The 26735-nt window shown below is 39.5% G+C and overlaps 1 protein-coding gene across 1 annotated transcript in view; it reads left to right on the forward strand.

Annotated features, from left to right (window-relative positions):
* The first annotated feature begins 5716 nt into the window (after nt 1-5716).
* The window catches only part of CYSLTR1 (cysteinyl leukotriene receptor 1), a 57828-nt gene continuing 36809 nt past the window's right edge, over nt 5717-26735 (forward strand). The window contains exon 1 of the mRNA XM_049873318.1: nt 5717-6001. The gene's annotated coding sequence lies outside the window, so the exon portion shown is untranslated. The remainder of the gene's footprint in view (nt 6002-26735) is intronic.

A 26735-nucleotide genomic window follows, 5' to 3' on the forward strand; every position in this document is an offset into this window, starting at 1 on the left:
AGGAAAAAAGGGGTGGGAGCGAAATCATTGCAAACATGCTTGGTTTGCTTCACAATTTTTGCCCAAGGCTAGTCTTGTTTGTATTTTTCTAAATTGAGGCTTCCTCAGAAGAGAGGTGAAGCTAAGTTAAGGGCTAGGCCTCAAGATCAAATATTTAAATCAATTTATCTTCTTGGCTTGAGATTTGGCTGGTTCTTGCTGAGATAAAGGAAACATGCCAAAGGCAGCTCCTGAGCATATCCCTGGGGTTTCTTCTTCCATACTAGGAAATAACTATGAGGTTGTGTGTACAGCTAGTTACACTTCACAAGCGCTTTCACATGCATTAGCTCAAATTGATTCCCAGTGGAGAGACAAGGCAGATATTATTAACCCTCTACTATCATTAATTACAAATAGTAAAACTGAGCCTCAGAGATTTTAAGTACGTTGTTCTATCCTAGGTCACAATAAAAAGTGATGGAGTCACATAAACCCAAGGCTTGCAATTCTAATTTTGAGTCAAATGAATGTTTTCACTTTACTTTCAGAGTGCTTGAGTGGCTAAGGCAGTTTTATAAATAATATTTTAATAGCCTCATTTTTACTACCACTACCACGTACGCAACAAACACATAAAAAATACACACGACAGATGCTGACATTATGGCAAACAGCTTCAGAATAAAAGAGAATCTTTGCAACTAAATCCTCAATGGCAATAATTCCTGCCCTGAGATTGTATATAACACCCTATAGAGCCCTAAATCATCTTAAACCAAAAGAAAAAGAAAACCAAACCTGTTGCCATCGCGTTGATTCTGACTTATAGCAGCCCTATAGGACAGAGCGGAACTACCCAATAGGGTTTCCAAGGAGGAGCTGGTGGATTTGAACTGCCAACCTTTCGGTCAGCAGTCAAACCCATTAACCACTGTGCAACCAGGGCTCCAAATCACTTTAAAGTGACCCAAATTTCTCTCTCCGTAGAATTTTTATTTATAAAAAGCCATACAATATTTAGGGTGAGAAAAGGCATTGAGGAGGAAGATGGAGAAACAGGTAATGAAACAATCTTACCTGCTTTACAAAGCCCTTAAATGGCTCTAGTTTTAACTTGATTCTCAAATCCTGTGAAACAGAACTTATATTAACCATCATTTTTTTCTAATAAGAATACTAAAACTCAGAATGTTGTAATAACTTATCCAAGAATACACTGCTAATTTTCATCACAAATTTCCTTATGGTTCCCTCCAGCTCCAACACTCTATGACTCTGCAGGACTCTGTAGGACTCACTGGAAAGAGCAGGGCAAGCTGAAACTTAGGCCAGGCTCTGTGAGTCCCACACCTTCCTGGTGAGTGGGAGTGAGAGGTTGACTCTACAATATGAACATTCTTTCTGTATCTTTCATTTGGCTACCTACAGAGGGGTGTAAATTCATCATTATCTCAATCCTCTCGTTCTATAATCCAGAGTATCCTTTTCACAACTAATCCCTGCCTCCTACTTAGTAAATTACCTCTTCTATGACAGTCAGTCCTTCAGCCCCTCTCCTTAAGGCATCTGAATTTACAGGTATCTAAGAAAGGACTGTTGTTGTGAACTGCACGTAAAAGCGTTTCAGGCTTCTGCTAGCAAGTTTCCTGTATCAGGAGCATAAAGAGCTGCAGACTTTTCAGACACTCCTAAAATAACTTAGTAGACTAGTCTCTAATTATAACACCACTTTCACTAGGAATTTATAGCACAATGAGTTCTTAGAAATCTTTCTTTCATTTTCCTTGGAAAAACCTAAACCTGACACACTTTTAAGTGGTTGTACACATTTCCTCCAATTAAGGAAAATCCTAGCTCTCACTGAAGGCCTTACCTAATTCCTCCATTCCTGGTCCTCTTCTAGGACAAAAACTGAGGTGGGGGCAAGTCCAACCAACCCCAGCTCCTAAGGTTGTAGGCTACTAGCAGGTTCCCTAACCACACACAACCAGCAGACTCCTTCTCAGTTCAGCTACCAAAATGACCCACCAACCCAGCCCACTTCCCAACCTATACCCATCTCCTGCTGGACCCAGGGGCAAACACTGAGTAGGAGGAAGTAAATTTGGAGTTTATCATCATTACTACACCCTCTATTTGTATAACTTTTTTTTCTTTTTTACTACACTTTTATGTATATTCTCTCTTTTGGTCCTGTTAGGGAAGAAAGGTAAAAATCATACAAAACCATAGAAGTGAGTTCCCTTATTCATGCTAACCAGATGCCTCCCTCAAAAAAAAAAAAAAAACTTCAAAACCCACATATAAAGTCACATAGACTCAGTGTGCCTCAACAATTCCCATAGATTCACACTGAGATAGAAATAAATACACAGTGGTGGAAATAAATCTGCTTACTCTTGATCAAGAGTTCAGAAACCTGAGTTCTTTTCCCAACTTTGGAACTTAATTATATGACATTGTATAACTGACACCGCCTGTCCCAAACCAGGCATTAATTTTAACATCTATTCTAAACCTATGCTGCCAAATAGAGTAGTCACTATCCATGCATAAACCTATTCAGCACCTGAAATGTGGCTAGTGTGACTGAAGGACAGAACTGTTTATTTTATTAACTTACATTTAAATTTAAGTAACCACATGTGGCTAGTGGCTACAATACTGGACCAAAAAAAAAAAAAAACCTTTGCCGTCGACTCAATTCAGAAACATACCAACCCTATAGGACAGAGTAGAACTGTCCCACAGGGTCTCCAAGATGGAGCTGGTGGATTTGAACTGCTGGCCTTCTGGTTAGCAGCTGAATGCCTAACCACAGCACCACCAGGACTTCCCATATGGGACAGTGCAAAATAATGTAGGAGTGTTGGCTTAAATGAGTTGCACCATCTCTCCGAGGTGCTCTATGCTGTTCTATTGTACAGGGTTCATTTAAACTCACCCAGCATTCTCAAAGTGGCCCTGCCTCACCAGAAGTGATAACTTAGGGTTGTTTCATACCCATGGGATAGGCCATGGGGCAGGAAGAAGACAAAAAGTGGTGACAGACATATTTTCACAGATTGATTTTTGTCATTGACTAAGTTGCTACAAGCTGGAACAAAAGGGTATTCAAGGCTATCTCAGCCTGTGTAGATTAGTGTACATGTGTGTATATAACTGGGCTATGGGCATGGTAACACTCTTTAGCCACCCTTCCAAAATATTATTACCATTGATTGTGGAACATTTTCAGTCCTAGAGGAAAAAAAATATGACTCCTCTTGATTGTGTGGCAAAAGCAATACATCTTGACAGAGTGCCTTTCTTTCTGGCCTCAGTATCCTCATCTGTAATACGAGAAAGGTGGAATAGATATATTTATTCAACAATCCAAACAAGGCAATGAGCTAAAAGCTGGGGACACAATAATGAATCAGATATACCATACCCTCAGAAGTTCAATCTAATAAAAAAGTCTAAACAAGATGAGTTTTCAAGGCCCCTTCCAGCTCTATGAGTCTATGTAAGCTATTAATCCTGTGGCTGATGGCTAATATGTAAATGCTGTATGGCTGGAAATACCCTAACTTTCTACTAAGTACTACTTCATTAAGGCAGATTCCTCATCCAACTACATGTTATTTCCCCTCTTCCCACTCATTCCTTACTTGGTTCTCTCTACCTCAGTGAGAAAGTAACAACTGTAAGAATCTGGGGAAATGAGAAAAATTGGAAATATGGCAGCAAAGCAGTATCATCCTGGGCACTTCACCTTCTCCTGCAAAAATAGAAGATGTGAGGATGGGTACGTAACGAAGATGGTCAGGGAAGAAAAGAAAGGATGAACAAAGAAAAAAGACAAGGAATCTGCTGGCAATTACAGCAAATATGGTATAAATGGATATAGCTGTACAAGGCAAAAACCCATTTTGGGATGGGTGGAGCATGGCCCTTCCCATAAATCAGGAGGAAGAGAAGCAGCTAAGGGAGGAAACAAGTAATGGAGCACAAAGAAGCTCCTCAGCTATAGTGGTGCCATCTTGCAGCTCAAGGATCTAGCCCCTTTCTCTTTTCTCCATTACCTGAATATGAACACCTTTCACCATAGCTCAAGATGGCTGTAACATTCCAGACTAGGGGGTAAGTGATACTCACCCTCTGTTTCCCTTATGAACTTTCCCCTAGATCTCTGGGGATTCAAACTCAGGTGAAGAAATTCTAGTTGGAATGTCAGTTTACTTAGTAAAAGACACCATGGGAAGGATTTAAAAGTCTGATCTTAGATACAAATATTATCTCACATTTAATTTTTTTGGATGATCTTTTTCTCCAACCACCACCACCACCACAACCAACGACTCTGCAAAAAGAAATGAAGATTCCAGGAGCCTTAAAACTCTGGCCCCAGGTTGGCTGTGAGGTAATTCTGGTATTTAGAAATGCAAAGGTTGGGTAAATGGCTTTGTTCCTGTAGCAGGTAGCAAGCCAGAGTGGATTGCTAGGCTCATGCTTTACTGAGTACATTAAACCAGTTATTAGTTATGGGGTGGGATCACCTTCCAAAGGTGTTAAAATGAACATAAGTTATGTCCATTCCCATATAGAATCTTCTTAATATAACTCAGTATGATTGAAGTAACTAATTCATATCAAGTTCTTATCCATCTGGCTCAAAACATCGCTGCCTTGATGTTATGCTTAATTGCCATGTTACCTATTCTATAGAAGTCAGATAAACACCCCACGCTCTAACATCCCAGAGCCTAGCCAAAGCCCAAGACCACCTACCTGGCTCCCAAATTCCTAACACATAGGACCACTGACAGTGAACCCAGTCACTCCAGACCATTCTCAGTTAGACAGGAAAAAAAATCTACTTTTAACCTAGTGGAGGCAATTGGTTATTCTGGAGATTCCAAGAAACAAAGCTCAGGCTAAAATAATTATTTTCCAAAATACAATGCACCAGAAAAGAAAAGGCTTTTTAGAATGTGGATAGGGCCATAAGTGTCATAAAGGAAAGAGAGAGATAGGAAATTTATTTTGCCTAGGATCATAGGATCAAGTTTCACATGCCAGTTATATTAGCATATACTTTTTTTTTTAGTAGGCTTATTTTTTCCTCCTACAAATGGTCTAACCATTCCCCAATCATAAAAACCAGAGAGACCCCAGAGGTCATGGTCCCCAGACCTTCTGTTACTCAAGACAGGAACCAGCCCCAAAGCCAACTCTTCAGACAGGGATTGGACTGAACTATAAGACAGAAAATGATACTGGTGAGGAGTGGGCTTCTTGGATCAAGTAGACACATGAGACTATGTGGGCAGCTCCTGTCTGGAGGGGAGATGAGAAGGCAGAAGGGGACAGAAGCTGGCTGAATGGACACGGGGAATACAGGGTGGAGAGAAGGAGTGTGCTGTTTCATTAGGGGAAGAGCAACTAGGAGTACATAGCAAGGTGTATGTAAGGTTTTGTATGAGAGACTGACTTGATTTGTAAACTTTCACTTAAAGCACAATAAAAATATTTTAAAAAATCAGAGACAACTAAGCTGAACAGAGTACACTCTTCCCTGCTTCCCATCTCAGAGCAGCTGTGTGATTTCCTGAGGATTCTGTTGCTGGAGCCAGGAATAAAAGCTCATTTATACACACAACAAGATACAAGTCTCCAGTTTCTATTCTTCCTCCCTCTCCACCCCACCCCCACTTTGCACCAGAGAAGCCAAACACAAGCATGCTTTGAGTTTGGGGACTAATCTGAAAGAGGAAGAAGAATCTGTATATGTTGGCTAGCGAATGTGCCCTGCCCTCCCTTTCTTGAAAATAGCAGGAACTTATCTTTTCAAAGACTCTTGCTTAAAGAGGAAGCATCCTGTGAATGCGGTGTGCTTTCAGGACCCTCACTGTGCAGCTCACCAGCAAGGGTTGGCTCTCTAAGGGGCACGTAGATTGGATTTACTGAAGACCTGGAGCTTGCTTCTGAGAGTGAACACAAAAGGATCCTCAACTGTCAACCTTGAAGGTAGCAGGTAAGGAGATCCAGTGTTCAATGTTAGGACCAGAACAGTATGTAGTAAAATTCTGCGGATGGCAGATTTTAGCAAATTCCAGGGAGGTTTGGGATAACTAATCTGCCTTGTCTGCTTTAAATTAGGCTGCAAGTATGAGGTTTTTTCTGTTTCCTTTCTTAACTAGAGATTTGATAATCTAATCAGTTTGTCAACAAGTATTCTCAGTGCTTCTGCTAGGGGCTCAATGTGGCAAAATGCAAAGGAGACACTCCCCAAACCTCCAGCACCTTTGCAATTAAACCAGAAATGTAGAGCACAAGTGAAAACCCTGTTTTTAAGGGCTCGGTGGAGTTTCTTTAATCTGTAATGGCAGTTTCCTTCAATATGGAAAGAAAATACATAGTGACTGCTGAAGGTAAACCAAACAGTGCAGAATGATCTGGCATTTTCACAAGGTGATTCACATTCATTATCTCACTTGAACCTCTCAACACTCCACAATGTAGACAGGGTAGTTGTTATTATCACTGTTTTACAAATGAGGAAATAGATTCAGAAAAGGTAAGTAATTTTCTGAAAACACACTGCACAGCTAGAAATTGGCAAGTTCGGACTAGAGACTGCAGATAGCTCTTTTAACTATATATGAATCAAGGAAATTGCATAATCTATTTAGTAACTCAGAAATTAAACATATCAGACACAGACTAGGTTTACACAGAGCCAACAATTCGTAAATTTTAATGAAAATCTTTGGCCAGGAGTATTCTACAACTTGGCAGAAGGAAGTTGTTTTCAAGGATAAACAAAGGCTCGGTAGGGGTCCATCTCTAACTAAAAATCCATGAATTCAGTGGTTCCTTTTTCCAATGCTCTGATTGTTTTGGAGCCTAAAGAGAGGTCATGACTCCATAAATCTAACCAAACAAAACCTACTTCCCTGCTGTACAGTAGATTCCGACTCATAACAACCCTGCAGGACAGAGTAGAACTAGTCTATAGCGTTTCCAAGGCTGTAAATCTTTACGGAAGCAAACCGACGCATCTTTCTCCCATGGAGCGGCTGGTCAGTTAGAACCACTGACTTTTTGCTTAGCAGCCGAGCACTTTAACCACTCTGTCACCAGTGCTCATAAATCATAAATCTAGCAAGTGATTATTTAAAAACAATATGTGACTAAACCTGGACTCAGAACTAAATTGTATTTTAAATATATTAGTGAAATCTCTAAACAATTTTAAGTTTCTGGTATCTATTGCAACAAGTCTTAATCATTCCAAAATACTTTTTTTTTATGTTTTACTATTAACGGCCCAGTGAGAACCAAAAGATGTCTGTGTTTACATAGCAAATAAACAACCTCAAGTACTCTATTTATATCCATCCCCTTAACAAAAAACTGTTACCCCCCCAAAAAAAAAGCACTATAATATTTACATGACTACACCAGGCAGTCCTTTTCTGACAATAAAATAAGTCAGCCTGGGGACAGTGAGACCACCCAGAATGGTGGATTAAGGACAGTTTGCAGATTGAGTCTAAGCTGAATCTTCACATTTCAGTGTCTTCCTATCCCAGAATCATCAATTTTCATTTTCCACTACCTTCACTCTCCCACCCTTAATCCAGATTTTGATGAGTTTGGCAACTATTTATCTGGAATTAAAGCATGGTACAGAAAACTATAAATTTGCTTTGCAATATCATTGGCTGATAATATTTTAAAGGGAGGGCACCAATGCTTAAGGCACATACCCAACATGAAGGGTAAGTAACATAATCTCCCAAATAACATAGCTCTGCATGAACCTCTACTTTGATCCAATATATTTCTTATGTTCCTATCAAAACATCTCAAATATCTTATAATCCAATTAAACAATACAGCATATGGCACAAAATAAGGAAATACATAGTCCCTGCCCTTGGGGAGCTTACAATGTTGTTCAGGATACAAGACCTACAGAGCTTAAAAATATGAGAGAGTAAACCATTGTTATTTTTAATAGAAAAGAAGTTCAGAGAGTAAAGATAGCAGTGGGCTGGGCTGAATGGAGACCGCTTCACAAAGGAGACAAAATGAGATAGGCCTAAAAGAATATCTAGGATTTGGGAACAAGCTGAGCAAACTTGCTGTGCACACAAGTGGTCAATATATGTTGTTTAAATTCAATTTGAGTCAGAAATATATCATGTCAGAAGTCAGCTTAGCACCTACAAGATATCCTGAGAAGACTAATCTGGCTAGAGTAAAGGGGTTAGGTTGGGGGGATAACAAAAAAAAAACTAATTTAAAGAGAAATTTAAGGCTAGATTATTAAAGGCATTGAGTTCCAGACATTTTTTAATGGCCAATCATATCAGCGAACTTTCAATAAGCAAGGACATGATGGGAAACTGCTTTGAGCAGATAAATCTGGGAGAGTTTGATAGTCTTGACTACAACTGGAGTTGGAGAGGCTACTTAGAGGGTATAAGTTAATGAGGTGTTAGGCTAGGTTAGTGGCAGTGGACACATAATGAAGAGGAACTCAAAAGACCTTTACAAGAAAGAATATATGAATGTTCGTGAGTGATTGGATACAGGCAGCATAAGAGAGGAATAAACCAGAGCTGTCTCTGAAATTTTAAACCTGCGGGATCTGAGCAGTGTTGATACTATTCATAGAAATAGGTAACCCGGTAATGGAAGTAGGGAGTGCAGGACATGATAAGTTCTGTTTCTGATCTATTGAGTTTGAGGTGTTGACAAGAATTCCAAGTAGAAATATCTGATGTATAGTTGGAAGTAATGGCCCTGAATGTGAGTGATGGGTAAGATGTTAAATCTGGGAGCTGTGATAGTCAAGATCATGAGAATGGCTGAACTCAAAGAAAGCAAATCTAAGAGATAGCTAAGGACTGAAACTCTGGCAGTGCCTATACTTTAGGGAAAAAGGAAAAAGGGGGTGCATAGAAATAACAGCCATAGAAATTTGATTCTTCTCCTCAAAAGATACTGAGAATCTTTAAATAAGATACCTGGGTTTGGATTTATTATTTTTTTTTAGTCTCTCCCACTCAACAATACCTAGCATACTGTCTCATACACATCATGGGCCCTCAATAAATGTTAAATAATTCTAACATAAGCAAGCATGGTTAATTTTTGTTTCAAGCTGTCTTCCCAAGAACTCTTTATCACCTAACAGTGGCTGCTGTAAACTACTTTGCTGCCTGGATTTCAGTGGGAAGGAAACTGGGCCCAGAAAACTGAGAGTTCATCCTTGCTTTGTCATTTAATCATCTTTCTGTTTTCTAGCAAGTTATTGAACATCAGTGTTTCTTGGTTTACTTGTGTATAAAATTCAGTAATGAGCCTATAGAGATATTTTCTAGATCTTCTGAAATGATAAATATAAAAGCAACTTGAAAATACAAACCACTATCCAAAAGGTTTTGTTTAAAGCCCGTTTCTAGAGCATAATACACAAAACAAAACCAACTGAATAAGGAGGGAGTAAGGCCAGTTACTTTCTGCTCCTTACACTACTCCTTTATGCCAAGGGCCTCACCCTAAGTCTCAGCAATCTCCTCCTGCTCCTAGGATCAGTCCAGTTGCCGCTAGTCTTACAATGCCTGTGAAGCATCAATGTGCATTCTAAAAGGAATAAATTATTTAAAATTAGGATTTAAGAAGTATTTCTGTGAACACAGTATCTTTTTTCATTAGCTACTACTTCCATTAAGTCCACTGATTCTTAATATTAAAGGCTAAGTATCAAAATAATATTTTACACTAAGTACTGAACATAAGAATGCTCTGTAATAAAGTCACTTGTCCAACCAACCACAGATTTGTTTATTACACAAATCATTTTCCTAGAATATATACATACGTATAGTGCAGGTACCTCTCCCTAAAACACAAAGACTTAAAGTTATTTTTATCCCTCACACCAGTGTTATTTCGGTTTCAGCATACATGGATATCTACATGATATGATTTGAGGGCCAGTGACAAACAGCTTTCTCGGTTCAATCAGGGGTGATAAAATGCCTGGGAGATAGGTTCATACTAATTTACCCTGCAAAAAAGATGGATTTATAAGCCATTTATAAGATGGATTTATAAACAACTGCAAATTTATTGTTTTGGAGTGAGAAAATACATTCATTGTTAAGAAGCCTGATCAACTCATATCAGATGGCGGCCCATCCTCATCTTTATAGAAAGGCAATAAAAGAAGCCATTTAACCTGATTACATAAGGCCAGACATCTTAGGCCCATTAACTCATGTTATAATAAACCCAAAACTAAGCCCATTGCCGTCCAGTCAATTTGGACTCGTAGTGACCCTACAGGATAGAGTAGAACTGCCCCACAGGTTTTCCAAGGTTGTAAATATTTAAGGAAGCAGACTGCCACATCTTTCTCCTGCAGAGCTGTTGGTGGGTTCAAAACACTGATCTCTCAGTTAGCAGCCAAGCACTTAACCACTGTGTCACCAGGGCTTCTCTCATGTCACAATTAAAAAAAAAAACCCATTTCTGTCGAGTCTAGTCCGACTTATGGCGACCCTATAGAACAGAGCAGGACTACACCCTAAGGTTTCCAAGGAGCTGCTGATGGATTCGAACTGCTGACCTTTTGGTTAGCAGCCGAACACTTAACCACTATGCCACCAGGGCCCCTAATGTTACAATACCCATTGCCTTCCAGTCAATTCCAACTCATAGCCACCCTATAGGACAGAATAGAACTGCCCTATAGGGTTTCCAAGGAGCACCTGGTGGATTTAAACTGATGACCTTTTTTGGTTAGCAGCAGAACTCTTAACCATTATGCCACCAGGGTTTCCAATGTTACAATAGAGATGCTAAAATACCTTAAACTGACAGTTACCTCTCCTTTAATTCAAAATTCTTCATTGGTTGGTCACTGTTTAAACATAAGCTGTGCTCCACAGAACTCTTCAGTCCTGCTTCCTCATTCCATCCCATCTCACCCCATTTCATTATGACCGTTTCCTTCTTCGTATCCCACCAATACTAATTCTGGATGGATGGGCACATATGTGAACAAAGAGAAAGAAAAGTCTTTACAAGTTTGGGAAAACGTCAGAGAGGTGCCCTGGTAGATAAAGGGGGAATGAGACAAAACAGAAGAGTAAACATAGATGCTTGAGCACTTAAACACAGAGCTGGTTTTCCTTGTGATGAATAAAAACGTTATCTTGTTTAGAGTGCTTGTGAAATTCGTACATCCCAGACATTTGAGCTCCTACGTAAATGTGACTAATGAAAAATAGAAAAGGAGTTAAGATCTAGACTTAAAGTTCCTTGGCAGAGTCAAGCATTCTTTTATTTTTTATAATTCCCCTTTTTCTAAAAAGGAAAGAAAAATTTAGTTTGGAATCACATTTCAAGATCTCTAACATATAAGACCTGTTAGGATTTCCTATTTCAGATTAACAGTCTTTGTTTTACATAGGGTTGTTGCGTTGTCATGGATTCAGCATGTTAATTGCAATTAAGCTAACAGTAACAACACAAATATCTCTGATATGTCTTAAGTATTTTTTTACAAGGTTCCTAGGAAGTCCCCAGATCTCCAAAGATCTTAAAAGCTTTGTTTCATTGTGAACTGGTTAACCTTTGTGTTTAATCTAAATTTGGATTCTTACTTAAAACAAAAGGCCTTCGATAAAAAGCAATCTCTTAGAGAACAATTATCTTGCTTCCAAGATCCAGGCATCTAAATGCTAAGAAGTTAGAAGCAGGCCTCAGAGTTAGATGTGAGCAACAGCCAATGAACTTGGGGGGTTCCAGGTTGCTGATAATTAGGTAGAGGCTTATACAGGTAACCCTGGAAGAAGGTAGGCCTCTGTAGTTAATGCTTTACAAAAAGTTTAAAAGTACGTCAGCTGTCTGTAACACATTTCTATCATCCAGATTAAGGGTGGAAGTACCCTGTCACAGGAAATTGTGGTGGTGTAGTGGTTAAGTGCTATGGCCGCTAACCAAAAGGTTGGCAGTTCAAATCCACCAGGTGCTCCATGGAAACTCTATGGGGCAGTTCTACTCTGTCCTATAGGGTCACTATGAGTCAGAATAGACTCAGTGGCAATGGGTTTGTTGGTTCTGGTTTAGGTTTACCCTCTCACTACACACTCAACTCACCCACACTCCTGCATTCCTCAAGATCTTTCTTGCTTTTTGTGACTTATATTACCTTCAGGCCTGGTTTTATGCATCATTTTAATCTGATTACACAGTATAAAAACATCTGTGGTGCAGTAAGTAATACGGAAGAAGGCTGTCTTAGTTACTAATGCTGCTGTTAATGGAAATACCATTAGATGGCTTTAACAAGCAGAAATTAATTTTCTCCCAGTTTAGAAGGCTAAACCAGAAACCCAGTACCGTTGAGTCGATTCCGACTCATAGCGACCCTGTAGGACAGAGTAGAACTGCCCCATAGAGTTTCCAAGGAGCGCCTGGAGGATTTGAACTGCCGACCCTTTGGTTAGCAGCCGTAGCACTTATTAGAAGGTTAGATGTCCAAATTCAGAGCACTGGCTCTAGGGAAAGGCTTTCTTCTCTCTGTCGGCTCTGGAGGAAGGTCCTTGTGTCTTCAGCTTCTGCTTCCTGGTTCTTTGGAGATCTCCATGTGTCTTGGCACCTGTCTTATCCCATCTGTCCTCTGCAAGCTCGTTTAATCTCTTTTATATCTCAAAAGAGATTGACTCAAGATATATCCTACATTAATCCTGCCTCATTAACATAACAAAGACAACCCATTCTCAAATGGGATTATAACCACAGGCATAGAGGTTAGGACTTACAGCACATATTTTGGGGGCACATAATTCAATCTATAACAGGGTTACACTTTGTCATTAGCCCTGAATGCCACAATCCAAGTTATTTTGGGGCTGGATAATGTCCTGTCCTTGGATTCCAACTGTCTGATAACAGAGTGGACAAATTTGGTGAGTATGATGTTCTCCCCTTAAGGATGAATAAGCTATCACTGAAGGAACATCTGAGAGCTGTCAGTAATGCAGAATCAACTACCTCACAGTTTTTAATACCAATGAGAATGTTTCCAAGCATTATCCTGGAAATACCAATTAAGAAAGCTACTTATTGTGATGAGAGAGCTACAAAAAAAAAAAAAAAAAGAGCTACAGTGATGATAAAAAAAAAAAAAGGAGGATCTTTTTGGCCTTCTCCCCAAGATCTTTTATCACCATGAAAGGAAGCCACTGGGGTCATTAATACAAGTCTGATTGTTTATAGATTAAATCCTTATGAAGCATGGGTAGATTTGCTCCAGTTAATTAGTAACCAATCACTCCACAAACATTTATTGCATATTCTTCTATGTGCAAAACATCTAGATGTGATAGAAGAGAGCTCAAGGAAAAAAAAAGGCTGGGCTTCTTCTCTCCTGCCATGGGGGGTTCACTCTCCACTTAGGAAGACAAGACTCCCACACATTAGGAACCTCCTGAAAAATTAAATACCTTTGTTCATCAAAAGACTTTATCAAACAACTAAAGAGACAATCTGTGGGAAAAAATCTTTGGGAGCCACATATCCTAAAAAGGTCTAATATCCAAAATACATTTGAAATTTCTATGACTTAACAAAAAGACAAATAACCCAATCAAAAATTGGCTAAGGACATGAACAGACACTTTACCAGAGAGCATATTTAAGTAGCCAACAAGCACATGAAAATATGCTCATCGTCATTAGCTGCTGTCGTCGTTGGGTGCCGTTGAGTCGACTCTGACTCATAGTGACCCCATGTGACAGTAGAACTGCCCCATACAGTATTCTTGGCTGTAATCTTTATGAAAGCAGATCACCATATCTTTCTCCCTCAGAGCAACTGAGTGGGTTCAAACTGCCAACCTTTTGGTTGCCAGCTAAGCACTTAATTCTTGTGCCATCAATGCTCATCTTCATTAGCCATTAAAGAGATATAAATCAAAACTACAATGAGATACCACCTCACTCCCTACTAGATTGGCAATGGTCAGGAAAACAGAAAAAAAGTAACGTTGGCAAGGATGTGTGGAGACTGGAGTCCCCATCCGCTGGTGGTGGGAATGTAAAATGATGCAACCATTGTAGAAAACAGTATGATGATACCTCAAAAAATGAGAAATATAGCTACCATATGACCCAGTGATTTCACTCTAGGTATACCCTAGAGACCTAAAAGCAGTAACATGAACGGACATATGTACATTGATGTTCACTGCAACACTATTTACAATAGCAAAAAGGTGGAAACAACCTAAGTGTCCATCAACAGATGAATAGATAAACAAAACGTGGTGCCTACATACTATGGAATACTACTCAGCCTTAAAGAAAAATGAAGTCTTGATACATGCTATAACATGAATGAACCTCAAAGACATTATGTTGAGTGAAATAATTCTATCATAAAAAGACAAATATTGTATTGTCTCACTTATATGAAATAACAAGTATAGATAAATATATGGAAACCAATGGTTACTAGTGGTTGCCAGGGGCAGGAGGAGGGATGAATAGGGTAGTCATTTTTTGAGAAGTAGTGAATTTTTATGTATCATGATGGGAAAACTGGCATCAACGAAGGGTAATGTCTGCTATGAGTCAGAATCAACTCGACGGCCAATGGTTAGGAACTATGGGGAGCTATGGCTGCTAACCAAAAGGTCAGTAGTTCAAATCCACCAGCCACTCCTTGGAAACCTTATGGGGCAGTTCTACTCTGTCCTATAGGGTCTAGTGAGTCATGAGTTAGAATCTATTTGATGGTAATGGGTTTGGTTTGGTTTTTTTGGAAAGGTAATGGTTACACAGCTTAACTACTGTAACTGATATTACTAAGCTGTACACCAGAAAAAAGGCAAGGTGGGTGAATTGACAAATATAAACTTCTACAACTTTCATAATTTAAAAAAAAGCCAAAATAATAATAAGGCAGCAGCTGTTGATACTGCTGAGGTACAACTAAACACCTCATGGAATCAGTTTTCTTGGTTCAAAGGTTTAGGGTCATGGTTTCATAGGTCTATGCAGTCAATTGGCCTAATATTGTCTTTAGAGTCTCTGTACAACCTCCTAGTTCAGTGAGTAGTGTATGGGGTCTTAAAAGCTTCTTAGAGGCTATCCAAGATACAACAATTGGTCTTATTTACCTGGAGCAACAGAGGAAGAAGGAGACCCAGGAATCGGAGAAGGAAATGGACTGCAGGTCTAATTGCATCCATGAACAACTGTTTCCTTCACTGTGAGACCAGAAGAAATGGATGGTGCCCAGCTGAGACTGAACGTTTTGATTAAGGACCCCACAGATGGATCCTGATCAAAAGGAGGAAAAATGTAGACTAGAACTTCAAATTCTCATAGAAACCAGACTTACTAGATCCATTGAGACCAGGTGAACCCCTGAATCTATTACCTGGAAACAATAGCACCGATACTATCCCATGAAGTCATCTTTAAACTAAACAAAAGTTTAGCTCAGTTAATAAAAATTGTTTGCCTTGAGTATTGTGCTTTCTTTTTTTCCCTTGAAGATTTTTTTTATTGTACTTTAGATGGTTTACAGAACTAGTTTCTCATTAAAGAGTTAGTACACATATTGTTTTATGATATTGGTTAACAATCCCACGACATGTTAACACTCTCCCTTCTCGACCTTAGGTTTCCTATTACCAGCTTTCCTGTCCCCTCCTGCCTTCTAGACCTTGCCCCTGGGCTGGTGTGTCCCCCTTTAGTCTCGTTTTGTTTTATGGACCTGTCTAATCTTTGGCTGAAGGGTGAACCTCAGGAGCAACTTCGTTACTGAGCTAAATGGGTGTCCGGGGGCCATACTCTCAGGGTTTCTCCAGTCTCTGTCAGGCCCATAAGTCTGGCCTTTTTTTGTGATTTAGAATTTCATTCTACACTTTTCTCCAGCTCTGTTCAGGACCCTCTATTGTGATCCCTGCCAGAGCAGTGAGTGGTGGTAGCTGGGCACCATCTACCTGTACTGGACTCAGTCTGGTGGAGGCCGTGGTAGTTGTGGTCCATTAGTCCTTTGGACCAATCTTTGCCTTGTATCCTTAGTTTTCGTCATTCTCCTTTGCTCCCGAAGGGATGAGATCAGTGAAGTGTCTTAGACGGCTGCTCACAGGCTTTTAAGACCCCAGAGGCTACTCACCAAAGTAGAATGCAGGACATTTTCTATATAAACTATGTTATGCCAATTGAGCTAGATGTTCCCTGAGACCAAGAATTGTGCTCTGTTAAAGAATTATCTATTAGACTGATAAAAGTAACTCTAAAGCACAGATAGGAACTTTAAGGTGACAGAGAGTCTCAGTTAACAATGGTGAAACAATATTAGTAGAGATGGTGAGAATGGTGATGCAATGTAAAGTATGTAACCTTTTGTCATTGAACTGCACGTGTAAAAACTGCTGGACAGGTTTATGTTTTGTTGTGTATATTTTCAATAAAAATTTTTTAAAGAGATTCATACACATTAAAAAATATAAAGTAGTAGGATACTGAGTACCATATTATTGGTACTGACAATAAATATAATAAAAGTTGAAAGTGTGGGATGGGGTGAGCAGAGAAGCTGTCAGGAAGTGGGACCCGAGCTGAGCCTAATATAGGTAAGAAAGAGAATAGTAACACTTTACATTTGCATAGTGCTCTTAGTTTACAAAACATTTGTGTCTGCTGATTATCCTATTGATTCATGTATCCATTCACAAACATAAGTATCTGTATATCAAAAGATTAATACAACGTGTCCCTAATCTCCCTGAACTCAGCCTTATAAGATCAATAGTACAACTAACTTTTTTTTATTTGTCAATAATAGGATACATGGAGAGGAGGAAAGAGGGTACAAGGGAGTTGACCAAATAAAAGTGGGGCCTTGCTGAGCTGCACTCTCATAAAATCTAAGTTTCCTGCATCTTAACACTACTCAACAGAAGTGGAAGAGGTATCTGCCTTTGGAGGCTGAGCCCTGAGTCCCAGCCTCCCCTACTTCCTCTTCTGCTTCGGCCTTACCCTAATCACCCCACCCCTGTTGGCAGTCCTCCAACACACGCAGATCATCCAGTGCATGCTAGCATTTACTAGAAAGGTAAAGGAAGTCTTGGGGAGACATTCAACTTAATAGAATAATAAACTGCATCCAGATACTGATTTAATCTTCTAGTGTCTCCTATTGGGTCAAATCAAAAGCAACCATCATCTATCTCACCCACACCCTATAGTCAGATACATCCTTAGATCTTTGGATTCTCATCAGTCTCTGACCTAGGCCACTTTCGAACTCTCCTCCCACCCCATCAGATCGCTCCTACCTTCTTTTTTAAGCACTTGGCCTCCCTTCCCGCCTAACTGTATGGATTTGATCGGCCCCATCACCTTCGTAAAGTGACTTGTAAAGTGTCCACCTAGGAGTCATGATCACCTGCGCTGTTTTTTATTTTTTAGGTTTCTTTTGAATAGACTTTATCCCTTAGAGGTGTTCACACTTCACTTCCTCTTTAGATCATTATTTTGATTCCTGCATAATAGTGCCTGCATTTCCAAACAAAACATGCTCTTCCCCCCGCCCACCCTGGGAGGTTAAAAAAAAATTGTTAATCGAAAGTACTTGATATCACACTGTTACTCTTCCAAAGTTGTCCAATTAGGAGAAGAAAGCAAAAATGAATAAAGCACATTTGCTGCCATTAATGGGCTCTAAATAGGTGAGACAGACATGTAAGCAAAAGGGTAATTATAGCATTGTGTTAAATATTAGAATGATGCACATGGGAGCACTATGATAAATGCTATAACAGAATCACGTACATGGGAGCATTCATAGAGAATGACAACTTCAACCAGAATCTTGAAGTAGAAATTTACCAGGTTCACCTCTTTGACCATGAAAGGGTAAAAGAGGATGTATAGTTCAAGTATCTGCAAACAGCCAAGGCGTGTTGTGATAAGGGCCCTGAAGTAAGTTAGTGGAAAAGAGAGGGTCAGGAGATACTGTAAAGGAACAATCAATAGAACTTGGAGTTTGCTAGTGAAGAGTGAGGTAAGGGTGGGATGAAGTAAAAAATGACTGTCAGGTTCTATTCCTGGATGACCAGAAGACTTTCAGTGTCAGTGAAAAAACAAAAAAGTCAGTTGAGGAAGTTTATTTGGGAGAAAAGATTACACATTTGTCTGTAAACATGTTGAAATTGAGAAAAAAACAAGACATCTAATAGGCAGTAGTGTCTGATACAAGTGACCTTTTTTAAAAATAATCTTTATTGTGCTTTAAGTGAAAGCTTAAAAATCAAGTCAGTCTCTCATACAAAAACCCACATACACCTCGCTACACACTCCCAATTACTCTCCCCCTAATGAGACAGCCCACACTCTACCTCCACTCTCTCTTTTCACGTCCGTTTCGCCGGCTTCTAACCCCCTCCACCCTCTCATCTCCCCTCCAGGCAGGAGATGCCAACATAGTCTCAAGTGTCCACCTGATCCAAGAAGCTCACTCGACACCAGCATGCCTCTCCAACCCATTGTCCAGTCCAATCCAGGTCTGAAGAGTTGGCTTTGGGAATAGCTCCTGTCCTGGGCCAACAGAAGGTTTGGGGGCCATGACCACAGGGGTCCTTCCAGTCTCAGTCAGGCCATTAAGTCTGGTCTTATGAGAATTTGGGATCTGCATCCCACTGCTGTCCTGCTCCCTCAGGGGTTCTCTGTTGTGTTCCCTGTCAGGGCAGTCATCAGTTGTGGCCGGGCACCATCTAGTTCTCCTGGTCTCAGGATGATGTAGTCTCTGGTTCATGTGGCCCTTTCTATCTCTTGGGCTCGTAATTACCTTGTGTCCTTGGTGTTCTTCATTCTCCTTTGATCCAGGTGGGTTGAGACCAATTGATGCATCTTAGATGGCTGCTTGCTAGCATTTAAGACCCCAGATGCCACTCTTCAAAGTGCGATGTAGACTGTTTTCTTAATAGATTTTATTATGCCAAGTGACTTAGATGTCCCCTGAAACAACCATGGTCCCCAGACCCCTGCCCCTGCTACGCTGGCCTTTGAGGCATTCAGTCTATTCAGGAAACTGCTTTGCTTTGGTTTAATCCAATTGTGCTGACCTCCCCTGTATTGCGTGCTGTCTTTCTCTTCACCTAAAGTAGTTCTTATCTACTATCTAATTAGTGAATGCCCCTCTCCCACCCTGCCAACCTCCCCCCTCTCGTAACCACAAAAGAATGTTTTCTTCTCAGTTTAAACTATTTCTCAAGTTCTTATAATAATGGTCTTATACAATGTTTGTCCTTTTGCTACTGACTAATTTCACTCAGCATAATGCCTTCCAGGTTCCCCCATGTTATGAAATGTTTCACAGATTCCTCGCTGTTCTTTACCGATGCATAGTATTCCATTGTGTGGATATAACATTATTTATTTAACCATTCATCCATTGATGGGCACCTTGGTTGCTTCCATCTTTTTGCTATTGTAAACAGTGCTGCAACAAACATGGGTGTGCATGTATCTCTCATGTAAAGGCTCTTATTTCTCTAGGATATATTCCAAGGAGTGGGATTGCTGGATCCTATGGTAGTTCTATTTCTAGCTTTTTAAGGAAGTGCCAAATCGATTTCCAAAGTGGTTGTACCATTTGACATTCCCACCAGCAGTGTATCAGTGTTCCAATCTCTCCACAGCCTCTCCAACATTTATTATTTTGTGTTTTTTGGATTAATGCCAGCCTTGTTGGAGTGAGATGACACCTCATTGTAGTTTTGATCTGCATTTCTCTAATGGCCAATGATCGTACACATTTCCTCATATATCTGTTGGCTACCTGAATGTCTTCTTTCGTAAAGTGTCTATTCATATCTTTTGCCTATTTTTTAATTGGGTTATTTGTCTTTTTGCAGTAGAGTTTTTGCAGTATTATGTAGATTTTAGAGATCAGGCACTAATCAGAAATGTCATAGCTAAAAACTTTTTCCCAGTGTGTAGGTAATCTTTTTACTCTTTTGGTGAAGTCTTTGGATGAGCATAGGTGGTTGATATTTAGGAGCTCCCAGTTATCTAGTTTTTCTTCTACATTCTTTATAATGTTTTGTATACTGTTTTTGCCATGTATTAGGGCTCCTAACGTTTTCCCTATTTTTTCTTCCATGATCGTTGTCATTTTAGATTTTATATTTAGGTCTTTGATCCATTTTCAGCTAGTTTTTGTGCATGGAGTGAAGTATGGGTCTTGTTTCATTTTTTTGAAGGTGGATGTCCAGTTATGACAGCACCATTTGTTAAAATGACTGTCTTTTCCCCATTTATCTGTTTTGGGGCCTTTGTCAAATATCACCTCCTCATGTGTGAATGGATTTATGTCTGGATTCTCAATTCTCTGCCATTGGTCCATGTATCTGTTGTTGTACCAGTACCAGGCTGCTTGACTACTGTGACGGTATAATAGGTCATAAAATCAGGTAAAGTAAGGCCTTCCACTTTGTTCTTCTTTTTCAGTAATGCCTTATTGATCCGGGGCCTCTTTCCCTTCCATATGAAGTTGGTGATTTGTTTCTCCATCTCATTAAAGAATGTTGTTGGGATTTGGATCAGAATTGCATTAAATGTATAGATTGCTTTTGGTAGAATAGATATTTTTATAATGTTAAGTCTTCCCATCCACAAGCAAGGTATATTCTTCCACTTATGTAAGTCTCTTCTGGTTTCTTGCAGAAATGTACGGTAGTTTTCTTTGTATAAGTCTTCTACATCTCTGGTAAGATTTATTCCTAAGTATTTTATCGTCTTGAGGGCTACTGTAAAAGGCATTGATTTGGTGATTTCCTCTTCGATGTTCTTTTTGTTGGTGTACAGGAATCCAACTGATTTTGTATGTTTATCTTGTATCCCGATACTCTGCTGAACTCTTCTATTAGTTTCAGTAGTTTTCTGGAGGATTCCTTAGGGTTTTCTGTGTATAAGATCATGTCATCTGCAAATAGAGATACTTTTAGTTCTTCCTTGCCAATCTAGATGCACTTTATTTCTTTATCTAGCTGAACTGCTCTGGCTAGGACTTCCGGCACAATGTTGAATAAGAGTGGTGATAAAGGGCATCCTTGTCTGGTTCCTGATCTCAGTGGGAATGTTTTCAGGCTTTCTCCATTTAGGGTGATGTTGGCTGTTGGCTTTGGATAAATGCCCTTTATTATGTTGAGGAATTTTCCTTCTATTCCTATTTTGCTGAGAATTTTTATCATGAATGGGTGTTGAACTTTGTCAAATGCCTTTTCTGCATCAATTGATAAAATCATGTGATTCTTGTCTTTTGTTTTATTTATGTGGTGCATTACATCAATTGTTTTTCTAATGTTGAACCATCCCTGCATACCTGGTATGAATCCCACCTGGTCATAGTGAATTATTTTTTTGATATGTTATTGAATTTTATTGGCTAGAATTTTGTTGAGGATTTTTGCATCTACCTTCATGAGGGATATAGGTCTATAATTTTCTTGTGGTGTCTTTACCTGGTTTTGGTATCAGGGATATGGTGGCTTCATAGAATGAGTTTGGTAGTATTCCGTCCTTTTCTATGCTCTGAAATACTGTTAGTAGTAGTGGTGTTAACTCTTCTCTGAAAGTGGTAGAACTCTGCAGTGAAGCCCTCCGGATCAGGGCTTTTTTTGTTGTTGGAGTTTTTTTGATTACCTTTTCAATGTCTTCTTTTGTTATGGGTCTGTTTAGTTGTTCTACCTCTGTTTGTGTTAGTTTAGGTAGGTAGTGTGTTTCCAGGAATTCATCCATTTCTTCTAGGTTTTCAAATTTGTTTAAGCATAGTTTTTCATAGTAATCTGATATGATTCTTTGAATTTCTGTTGGGTCTGTTCTTATATCACCCATCTCATTTCTTATTTGGGTTATTTGCTTCCTCTCCTGTTTTTCTTTTGTCACTTTGGCCACTGGTTTATCAATATTGTTGATTTTTTCCAAGAACCAGCTTTTGGTCTTGATAATTCTTTCAACTGTTTTTCTGTTTTGTATTTCATTTGGTTCAGCTCTAATTTTTATTTGTTTTGTTCTGGTGCCTGTGGGTTTCTTTTGTTGCTCTCTTTCTATTTGTTCGAGTTGTAGGGATAATTCTTTGATTTTGGCTCTTTCTTCCTTTTGGATATGTACATTTATTGATATAAATTGCCCTCTGAGCATTGCTTTTGCTGTGTCCCAAAGGTTCTGATAGGAAGTGTTTTCATTCTCATTGGATTCTATGAATTTCTTTATTCCATCCTTAATGTCTTCTATAATCCAGTCTTTTGAGCAGGGTATTGCTCAGTTTCCAAGTGTTTGATTCCTTTTCCCTGCTTTTCTGTTATTGATTTCCAGTTTTATGGCCTTATGGTCAGAGAAGATGCTTTGTAGTATTTCAATGTTTTGGATTCTGCTAAGGCTTGCTTTATGCCCTAATATGTGGTCTATTCTAGAGAATGTTCCATGGGCACTAGAAAAGAAAGTATACGTGGTTACTGTTGGGTACAGTGTTCTGTATATGTCTGCGAGGTATAGTTGGTTGATTGTGGCATTTAGATCTTCCATGTCTTTATTGAGCTTCTTTCTGGATGTCCGGTCCTTCAACAGAAGTGGTGTCTTGAAGTCTCCTACTATTATTGTGGAGCTGTCTATCTCACTTTTCAACGCTGATAGAGTTTGTTTTATGTATCTTGCAGCCCTGTTATTGGGTGCATAAATATTTAATATGGTTATATCTTCTTGGTGTATTGTCCCTTTAATCATTATATAGTGTCCTTCCTTACCCTTTCTGATGGATTTAACTTTAAAGTCTATTTTGTCAGAAATTAATATTGCTACTCCTGCTCTTTTTTGATTGTTGTTTCCTTGATATATTTTTTTCCATCCTTTGAGTTTTAGTTTCTTTGTGTCTCTAAATCTAAGGTGCGTCTCTTGTAGGCAGCATATAGACGGGTCTTGTTTTTTAATCCATTCTGCCACTCTCTATCTCTTTATTGGTGCATTTAGTCCATTAACATTCAGGGTAATTATGGATAGGTATGAATTTAGTGCTATCATCTTGATGTCTTTTTTGTGTGTTGACAGTTTCTTTTTCCCACTTGATATTATGTGCTGAGTAGATTTTCTTTGTATATTATCCTTTCCTCATATTTGTTGTTGTTGATTTCATTTCTGCTGAGTCTGTATTTTTCCCTTGTATTTTATTTTGATGTGTAGGTTAGTTTGTCTCCTTTGTGGTTACCTTATTATTTACCCCCATTTTTCTCAATTTAAAACTAACTTTTATTTCTTTGTATCGCCGTATCTTCCTCTCCATATGGAAGGTGTATGATTACATTTCTTGGTCCCTCTTTTATGTTGTCTTCTTTTATATAATAACATTGCTGTTACCCTGTTTTTGGCATTGAATCTTGCTTTGTTTTTTTTTTTTTTTTCCCCTGTCTGGGTTGACTTCTGGTTGCTCTGCCCAGTGTTCTAGTCTTGGGTTGATTCCTGATATTATTGATTTTCTAACCAAAGAACTCCCTTTAGTATTTCTTCTAGTTTGGGTTTGGTTTTTACGAATTCCCTCAACTTGTGTTTATCTGGAAATGTCTTAATTTCACCTTCATATGTAAGAGACAGTTTTGCTGGTTATATGATTCTTGGTAGGAAATTTTTTTCCTTCAGTTTTTTAAGTATGTCATCCCATTGCCTTCTTGCCTCATGGTTTCTGCCGAGTAGTCCGAGCTTATTCTTAGTGGCTCTCCTTTGTAGGTGAATTTTCGTTTATCCCTTGCTGCTCTTATAATTCTCTCTTTATCTTTGGTTTTGGCAAGTTTGATTATAATATGCCTTGGTGACTTTCTTTTAACATCTACCTTATGTGGAATTCGATGAGCATCTTGGATAGATATCTTCTCATCTTTCATGATATCAGGGAAGTTTTCTGCCAACAAATCTTCAACAATTTTCTCTGTGTGTTCTGTTATCCCTCCCTGTTCTGGTACTCCAATCACTCATAGGTTATTTCTCTTGATAGAGTCCCACAAGATTTTTAAGGTTTCTTCATTTTTTTTAATTCTTCTATCTGATTTTTCTTCAAATATATTAGTGCCAAGTGATTTATCTTTGAGTTCAGAAATTCTGGCTTCTACTTGCTCAATTCTGCTCCTCTGACTTTATATTGAGTTGTCTACTTCTATAATTTTATTGTTAATCTTCTGAATTTCTGATTGCTGTCTGTCTATGCATTTTTCCAGCTTATTAAACTTTTCATTATGTTCCTGAATAATCTTTCTAATTTCTTCAGTTGCTTTATCTGTGTGTTCCTTGGCTTGTTCTGTGTATTGCCTCATTTCCTTCCTGATGTCTTGAAGGGTTCTGGATATTAAACTTCTGTATTCTGCATCTGGCAATTCCAGGAATGCACTTTCATCTAGAAGATCCCTGGATTCTTTGTTTTGGGAGCCTGTTGAGGTGATCATGGTCTGTTTCTTTATGTGACTTGATATTGAGTGGTGTCTCTGAGCCATCTCTAAGTTATTGTATTAGTTTATGCTTGCTTACTGTGTCGTAGCTGCTGGCTTTGTTTTGTTTTGGTATACCCCTATGGGTTGCTTGAGTGAGCTGGCTTGATTATTTTTGCCTTTGGAGCTCTGGTGTCCCCAGCTGACTAGATCTGTTATCAGGTGTATCTCTCTAGCAGTTCATTCAGTTTTCTTGTATGAATTCAGCTCAGGTTTCCAGGTAGCTGTTCATCAAGTGTGTGGTACAGGCTCTGTCCTAGAGTCTTAGAGGGGCAGGGGTGATTGGCATATATACCGGTATCTGACTGCAGCAGGGGATTATGCTCTGAAAAAGGCAGGGGGCTGAGAACCAACCCCCAAGTGTTTCTGAGGAAAATACGTCTCTGTTCCCTAGAGCATGCTGGTGGGTGGGTTCTGCAGAGGGCCCATGGGCACCCAAAGTTTTTGGTCGTAAGGAGTGGGAGGTACCAGTTGTCTTTAGATCCCTGTCACAGGTGGCTGGGTGACCTGAAAGGAGCTACTATTCCTTAGGTCCCTGATGTTGGTAGGTGAGGGCCTTGTGAAATAGGCAATGCAATGCCAAACTTCAAACACCCACCTCTCCACCACACAGCTGAAATGGTTGGAGTTTGCCGACAAGGGCCTATTCTCCTGAAATAGGCCCACACAGGCCCACGCAGAAGGAAAAGGTGCGCAAGGTCCACGGACGGTTTATGCCTGGACAGGAGCCGCTTCTGTCCTGAGCTTCCCCAGTTAATGGAGCTAGCAAATTATCTTTTCCCCCCAATTGCAATTTTTTTCCTTCCCCAAGGCCAGAAGGATGGCTCTAGGTGCTCACCAGGGTCTATCTCAGGCCCAGGGATTCAGCCGCTGAAGCTGGCTTGGGGGTGGGGGAGGCACGGTAAAATATATGCAAGTACTTAGCTTTTGCCAAGAGCACCATTATCCTCAGGTTCCAGAGGTGTGAGTAGGCTGTGCAGCTGGTTGCTTCTCCCTGAGGAAACTGTGGCCGAACGCTAGTACCAGCCCACTGCCGCCGCTCCAGCAATGGTGCCTGAGGGCTCCCCACAATTCAGGTAAAGGAACTGCTCTCCACATCTGAGCAGTCTCTTCCTCCCCCTACCCCTAAGCTTGCCTTTGATGCTCAGGGCTCCCAACTTGTCATAAATATACTCGTTTCACTTGTTTTTTCGGATCTTTGTTGTAAAGAGGGCTCGCCAGAAGCCTCTGTCTATTCCACCATCTTGGCTCCGCCTCACAAGTGATCTTTTTAACCATAGATCCTCCAAAGGAAAGAGAGAACTGAGAACCAGACATTGGCATTTCACAGATCCAGGCTACACTGATAACCTCAGTTGCTATCTGAGAACTCTGTTATTGATGAAAGGTGACCAAAAGGAAAATTAGGAACTGGGGCAGCAGTGTTGTAGCAGAACACTGATCTGAGGATTGTAATGCCCTATTCTAGTCCCAACCTTGTCACTTTGTGCTCTTGAACAAGTCATCACCAACCCAGTCACACCTCCAGGTTTCAGTTTTTTCACCTGTAAATTGAGTCCACTGGAAGAAGATTTTTAAGATCCCTTCCCTTCCAGCTCAAACTTGCAGCTATTCTTGGAATAATAAAGGGCACATTCTACTGGCATGGGTCAGTAACATAATTTTTTAAAGAAGAATATATAGAATCTCACTAGCAATTCATTGTACTCCTGCTGTATGCAAAATACTAATCACTCTAGTGGGAAAGTGAGGAAGAAGTAAAATAGTAAAGAGAACACATGAAGATATAATCCCTACATTCCAGGAATTTGCAATCTAGTTGAAATTACTGGCCTCATTTTCAGTTGATCACAATAAATCATAATTCAGCTGTTAGATTTAATTATATCTTTAGTTGGATGGGGAACAATCAGTTTCAATTTAGCTTTCATGAAAAGTTGTACTTGTTAAGTTCTTGCTTTGATACAATGTTCTGAAAAAAAGTATTGTTATTGTTTCAAGAGTTACACCAAAAGAAAGAAATTAGAAAATAATATAATAAATGAATTATATATATATATATATATATAGTGTGCTTCAAAAAAGGAATTTTGAGATTAGTTAGTCTGATTCAACACATTTATTGGGCACCAAGTATGTGTAATGCTCCTTGTTAGGGTCTTCAGAAACTATACATATTTAGATCTGATCTTTGCC

This window comes from Elephas maximus, chromosome X (assembly GCF_024166365.1).
Source record: "Elephas maximus indicus isolate mEleMax1 chromosome X, mEleMax1 primary haplotype, whole genome shotgun sequence".
NCBI lineage: Eukaryota > Metazoa > Chordata > Mammalia > Proboscidea > Elephantidae > Elephas > Elephas maximus.